Raw genomic sequence first — 7,536 nt, 5'->3', positions numbered from 1 at the left:
GGCCTAATGGTCACTGGCGTAAATAATTTCCCCAGCGCGCGGGTTCGAATCCCGCCGGCGCAAATTCAATTTATGCACCGAGTCGGCTTGGCCCAGGAATGGCGAGCCAACTCAACTCGTCCGAGTCGACTCGATTTTTTTTCCTTCAAGTCAACCCGACCTGAGTCGCGATTGCCGAGTTGGAACGGCGAGTCGCAGAGAACTCGTCCCGAGCTAACTCATTCGGTATTTACAGAAATACCTTATGATTTTAATTAAATCTTTCTACGCGCTGGAGGTCGTCTTCAACCTCCAGCCGTGCGCAGAAGAAAACTTCGCCGGTGTTCCGCCGGCGTTCTTTCAAGTCGTCGACGCCGGAAAATAGTTCAGAATTGTTTCCGTCATCGGCGCTACGTCTCCGACGCTCTCAGGCGTCACGAGACAGCCGCTGCAGTGAGCTCACAGAGAGCGTACTGCGACAGCCTCCATCGGGGCCAGCAACCGTGCGGAATGGTCGCCGGCGCCGGCGTCATGCTCGACGCTGGCTGTCGCCGATGCCAGAGCCTGGCGCCCGCAAGTAGTGAGCGCGGAATTTGTTTTTAAAAAACAAAAACAGAGACTCTTAACAGAAACAGAGGTCTCCTCTGATACCAACTGTAAGTCTTAAACATAAATTTCTAATACAACATGAAATTCATTATAAATTAAACGTAAGATAAATCATACCTCTTTCCATACGCTTCAAATTCCTTCGCTTATGTTTTCTCGATACTTCCGATCTCTTGGCACTCAACGGCGATGGCACTGAACTGAAGGGGAATGAGAGAGACGAGACAGGGGACCGAAAACCATTCCTAACCGAAAACCAACCTCCCATCAAGGTTCATGGTTTCGTGTTACCGAAGGAGTTGCAACTGCCGGAAGTTGCAACTGCCAGAAGTTTGAGACCACGTAATGAGAAAACCGTTTCTCATAAAAACGGTTTAGAGTTGATGGCTACTTGATCTCCAAAGAATAAGGAGAATTGACTAGGGATGACAAAGAGTAGCTTAGAACAAACTCTAAAGTAATCAATCTTATCTTATGCACCACCTTAGGTCAAAACTAGTTCAATAGAGTTTTTACTTGTAAAACATCCAAGTGGGACAAGTTAGAGGTGACCCATAAAGGAACTATCCGGGTCAAAACTCTAGGATCAGTTTATACTATTTTATCAAATAAAATAAAAATAAAATAAAAAATATTTGTAATCATATAATCAGGTAATGTTGTGGAAAAACCCAAGACAAATTCATGGAAAAACCCAGGACAAATTCTATGAGAGCAGGATTCAAACTCAGGACCAACCTGCTTTGATACTATGTTGAAACGAGTGTGCTAAAAGACTCGAACATTTTAGGAAAGCAACCTCACGGATCTTATACAAGCACTGGCCCGGTCGATACTATCTTCAAAACTGGTTAATATTCCTGTGCTTGTTTACATAAACCAAACAAAGCTGCATCATCTACACTGGAAATCAAAATTTCTGAACGAAATTGCTAGACTAGAAAATCTCAGTGCAATTCCCATTACAGATCTTAAAGCAGAACATTCATTTCAGCCCCACCGAAACACGATCGTAGGTTCTGATCTGTGAAGAAAAGATAGATTTTTCCCTTTAAGGGTCCGATTGCGCTTCATTCTCTCCTCTCTTTGAGATGACCAATCTGTATAAAATTTTATCTGCTTAGAGAGCCAGAAGATCCATCCCGTACCTTTTATGGCAGATTTTATCGTTCAGATAGTGTAATCTCTACAAGAGCATCTTTTCAATTTTCGTTTTTCTAAATTTTTTTGTTTAGCTAGAGAAAGGCAAGAATGCAAATATGAAGCTTATGGCGTGTTTAGCCAATTCTTTCCGTCGGTTAGAAAGTTCACCCTTAAATTTGAGAATTCCGTAACCCGTTGGATTAATATCCCACGTTCCCATCTCTAAGTTCTCCTTCTCTCATGGAGATTCATGGGATCATCCATTGTTGCTTTACAGCTCTCCTCCTCTTCTTCACTGGGTTCTCATCATCTTCTGCAACAAGTGAAGGTATTTCATGCTCTTGATCTTCATCCTCTGAGAAGCTCCACATATTTGAGTATCTAACATTAATTCTCCGTGTACATTTCAGGAACCCGAACTCCCTTCATGACAAGAGATGTTAAGGGCATCTCAGGCAGATCATTTGACTACATTATCGTTGGAGGAGGCACGAGCGGATGCCCACTGGCTGCAACTCTCTCTGAGAAATTCTCTGTGCTGCTAGTGGAGCGAGGTGGCTCCTCCTTTGGCAATCCTCTCGTGGAAGAAAAGAATAACTATGGGCTTGCAGGTACACAGACGGACGAGTTTTCATCAATAGAACAGGCGTTCGTCTCCGAGGAAGGAGTAGCCAATCTCAGAGGGAGGGTACTAGGCGGGACATCTGCCATTAATTCAGGATTCTACAGCAGGGCCAGTGAAGATGAGGTTGAGAAAATTGGGTGGGACAGAGAGCTATTTAAAGAGTCTTACGAATGGGTCGAGTCGAAAATTGTTTTCGAGCCACAGTGGTTGACGCCATGGCAGTCCGTCACCATGGCCAGCTGCATTGAAGCAAAGATCCTCCCTTACAATGGTTTCAGTTTGGAACACATTGAAGGAACTAAGATAGGTGGCAGTATCTTTGATAACCAAGGAAAGAGACAACAGCTCTGCTGATCTGCTTCTTGCAGCGAATCTGAAGAAACTCACTGTACTTGTAAATACAACCGTCAAGAATGTCATCTTCCATCATCAAGGTAATGAAAAAAAAAATCTTTCTTGAATGTAATTTTCCTTTCAATTTGCAGTTTCGTATTTTATCAGAAAGATGCAAGTTTGATGATTTCTGCTTCCAATACATCTCCTGCTCTTCAGGAGGACGGAAGCCCCGGGCCATTGGCATAAGGTTCATGGACAGCAATGGCGATCCCAATGAGTTACACCATGTCTACCTGAACAAACAAGAGAAATCAGGACACTGGGGCGACGTAATACTATCTGCTGGTGCATTAGGGAGTCCACAGATCCTCATGTTGAGCGGCATCGGACAAGAACAACACCTCAAACGCTTCAACATCGAGCCTCGCATTAATCTACCAGAAGTGGGCAAAAACATCCAAGACAACCCATCTCTCTCTCCGCTGGAACCTTTCACAAACACTCCAGAAATTGCCTGCAGACACACCTCAGGTGGTGGGCGTCGCAGACAATTTTCAGATCATAATCTAGTCTCTAATCTTCTTCGCGAGCCCCAATGTCAAGAACTTCCTTGTCGGGGCAAAGGTTGCGAAGCCGGAATCAAGAGGAGTGCTAGAACTGGAAACCACGGATCCCAGGAGGAACCCATCTGTGAGATTCAACTATTTGGCCGAGGAGGGGGATTTGAGGGAATGCGAGAGGATGAGCTTGTTAATAAATAGAATTGTACAGTCAAAACCAGTGGAGGAATTTACAGGAAGGGAACAAGAGGGGTTCGACTTGGGAGGAGAGGATGAGAGAGATAAGTTAGGGAAATATGCAGGAGGAAGAAGGTGATGACATACTACCACACTACCATGGGGGGTGTGTAGTAGGTAGGGGTGGCATCGAGCCGAGCCGAGCCCGAACCTGCTTATGTTCGAGTCGAGCTTGCTTAAATATTTCGAGCCGAGCTCGAGCCTCAACAAATATTTAAAACTTTTCAAAAAATATATATCGAATAAAATGTATATAAAATTATGCATACATTTTACATAAAATTGGGCATGACCTCTACATAAAATTGGGCATAACTTATATATATAATATGTGTATAAGATTGGGCATAACCTCTACTTAAAATTGAGCATAATCTATATATATAATAATTGTATAAAATTCGGCATGACCTCTACTTAAATTGGGCATAATCAATATACATAATACCTGCATAAACACTCCATAAACACTCCATAGAATTGTTTATACATTCCATAAACACTTCATGAAATTGTTTATACACTCCATACACTGCATAACATTATAAATAAACTCCATACAATAATCAAACACAACAAAATTAAATAAAATATCACTATCAATTTCAATCACCCAAATAAAAACTATAAATCCTTTAAATAAAATCCTATTACTATTACAGACTTACTAGAAAATTACAAGAAATATTTTAAATTTTTCTTAGGAAAGTTAAATGGACCTCTTATTGCCTTTTCTAAGGAAATAAATAAAAATTAATAATTAATCTAATATATTATTATACTTATCGATAAATTTTTAATCACATAAAATGTCAAACACAAAATTGCTATGAAAATTGCCTCATGCTCAAAGTATTATATCATCAACTGTCAAATACTTATTCAAAATTTTTCTATATGGTTTTCTAACCCATCTTGGCAAGAAAATCTTACTTGGAAAATCATATGATTTTTTAAAAAGAATTTATAATTAGAAAAATATTTTGAAAAAATATGAGGCACTAATGGTCCCTATATTTCTATTAAAAATGTTTTTTCAACATTTATTGAAAAAACCACTAATAGTCTCTAGAAACGTATTTCTACTAAAAATATATTTTTAATTTATTTAAGAGCCATGAGGAAGGGACAAAGAGTTTTTTTTTTCCTTGTTTATGATCTCGCACGTAGGGGTGGCTTTGAATAAATTATATATAAAATTATGCATACATTTTTAAAAAATATAATGATAGGGGAGGTTCAGGATTGAATTTCAATAATTGATTAAAATGCACCAATATTAATATTTTTTACTCCAATTTTTGTCTAGCTTGTTTTGTAATTTTTGAATCTGGCCATAATTTACTATGGCCTCCTTAGTGCCCCTAGATAAAAATTTATATTCTAGGAAAAACTAAAAATATTTTTCCTATGATACATATTCCCAAAAAAACCTTTAAATAAAATCTTATTACTATTAGTGACTTATTAGAAAATTACAGAAAATATTTTAAAATTTTCTTAGGAAAGTTAAATGGATCTTTTATTGTCTTTTCTAGGGAAATAAATAAAAATTAATAATCAATCTAATATATTATTATACTTATTGATAAATTTTTAATTAAATAAAATATCAAACACAAAATTGCAATGAAAATTGCTTCATGCTAAAAGTATTACAGCATCAACTGTTAAATACTTATTCAAAAATTTTTTATACAGTTTTCTACCCCATCTTGGTACGAAAAATCTTACTTAGAAAATTATATGATTTTTAATAAAAAAATTCAATTAGAAAAATGTTTAAAAAAACATGAGACACTAATAGTTTATAGAAAATTATTTGTATAAAATTTATTTTTAATTTTTTCCAAAGGAAAAAGTTTTTTTTATTTTTTTATTTTATGATCTCGCACGTGCGAGATCATCTTCTCGTGAGGAAGGGGGAGATTATTTCTCCCCTGTTCTGGTTTTCCGCTGAGACGACGCGGAGGGAAGGGGTTACGGCGCCGGGGAGGACCTATCGTCGGGGATGACGGCCATGACGGAGTCGGCGGTGACGGAAGCGGCGGCAATAGAAACAGAGGCGACTTCGAGGAGAGGAGAAATAGAACGGACGGCCACAGAGGCGGCCGCGCGAGCAGCTGCGACGGCGGTATAGACGTCGGCGAACAGCTACGACGGCGGTAGAGGCGGCGACAACAATCGATGGGAGGGGTCGGTGGTGACGAGGGGGGAGAAAAAAATTTTCCCCCCCTCGCTCTCGCTCCCGCTCCCCCGCTCGCTGGCGATCCCGTTACCGATTCATACCGATCCAACTCATTTCGAGCCGGCTCGCGAGCCGAACCTAGCTTCGGTCGAGCTCGGCTCGTTAAGGTAAATAAGCCGATTGCGGTGCTCGAGCTCGGTTCGAGCTCGATAAATGACGAATCGAACCGAGTCGGCTCGCAAACCGGTTTAGTTCGAAGCCACCCCTAGTAGTAGGATCAGTGGTCATTAAAGATTACAGGGTTTACGGAATCTCTGGGTTAAGATTTGTGGATGGATCAACGTTGCTCATTTCACCGGGGACTAATCCTATGGCAACCTTATTAATGTTAGGGAGGTACCAAGGGAGGAAGATTATCGACGAGGAATTGGAGGGGTGACTGTTATCGATGAACCAAGGGAGGAAAATTATCAGAATCTTCTTCTTCTTCAAGTACCCTTTAACTGTTATTTATGTGAAGCCTCCGTGTTTATGAAAAATAAATAAACAATTAAAATACATAAATACAAAACTGAAATCAATTATCAGGACTGAAAAATGAAGCATCACCATCTTCCATGACTTCGATGGGAAGCTCGCCATGATTCCCTCTTCTCCTAAACGATGCCCTCGTCACTCTCTCGGATAAGATTTTTGTAATAAGAAATCATTCACATTGCATTTACATATAAGGGAACAAATTCCGTTTGGAATAAAAAATACAGATCGGTTATTTTTCGGATCATATGATCAGTTGTTCTCGGATCGTAAGACCCATTATGTTCGGATCTTCAACACTCTCCCTCAAGTTGCAGTATACATTAATGATACCCAATTTGCCAAGCAATGCTTCAAATTGGGATGAACTCAATGCCATAGTAAATAAGTCTGTAGTTTGGTCATTGGTTCGTATGTGGGATGTCTTAATCATCCATGCTTGAATATTTTCACGAATTAAGTGATAATCAATTTCGATGTGCTTGGTTTGCTCATGAAAGACTGGATTTGAGGCGCTGTGTAGAGCAGCTTGGTTGTCACAATACAAGATGGCTGGATGAGTATGTACGATTTTCAACTATTTCAAAACGTTCTTCAACCAGGTAATTTCGCAACATGTAGTAGCCATGGAACAATTGCCTCGATAGTTGATCGAGCCACTGTTGTTTACTTCTTTGTTTTACATGAAATGAGTGATTGTCCAAGAAATATACAATACCCTGTTATTGACCTTCTTATGTCCCTGCAACGAGCCCAATCTGCATCACAAAATCCATTTAATTGGAGTGTACTTGTAGAGGATAATAAAATACCATGTCCTGAAGTTTGTTTCAAGTATCAAAGAACTCTATGTGCTGCCTTAAGGTGTGGTGTACATGGTTTTTCCATAAATTGACTTAGAACATAGATGACGTAGACTATATCTGGTTTAGTGATGGTCAAGTAGATCAATCTTCCCACAAGACACTTGTATGATGAAGGATCATTTAGGAGTTCACCATTGGATTATATAAGAGCCAGTTTCGCTCCATTGGGAACCTTGTAAGTTTTGCTCCTAGAAATCCAGCATCTTCTAATATCTCCAAGGCATATTTTTTTTGGGAGAGGAAACCCCCTTTGAAGACTTTACTATTTCTATGCCCAAAAAGTATTTGAGCTGATTAAGATCCTTAAGTTTGAACTGCTTGGATAATAACTGTTTCACATCTTCAATATGTTGCAGATTGTTACATGCCAAAATCATGTCTTCAACATACCCAAGTATTACTGTAAAACTGCTTTTGTGAGATTGGATGAATAAAGAATAATTTTCCTTTGATTGA

The 7,536-nt window shown here is 39.4% G+C and overlaps 1 pseudogene; it reads left to right on the top strand.

Moving 5' to 3' along the window:
• The first annotated feature begins 1,971 nt into the window (after nucleotides 1-1,971).
• On the top strand, nucleotides 1,972-6,116 carry LOC137937232 ((R)-mandelonitrile lyase-like; annotated as a pseudogene).
• Nucleotides 6,117-7,536: the final 1,420 nt, after the last annotated feature.

The sequence above is a fragment of the Aristolochia californica genome, unplaced genomic scaffold (genome assembly GCF_029961685.1).
Source record: "Aristolochia californica isolate CCGP_79_NKW_82.1479 unplaced genomic scaffold, dmAriCali1.0.hap1 SCAF_7, whole genome shotgun sequence".
NCBI lineage: Eukaryota > Viridiplantae > Streptophyta > Magnoliopsida > Piperales > Aristolochiaceae > Aristolochia > Aristolochia californica.
This window is presented reverse-complemented; position numbering and strand designations above follow the sequence as displayed.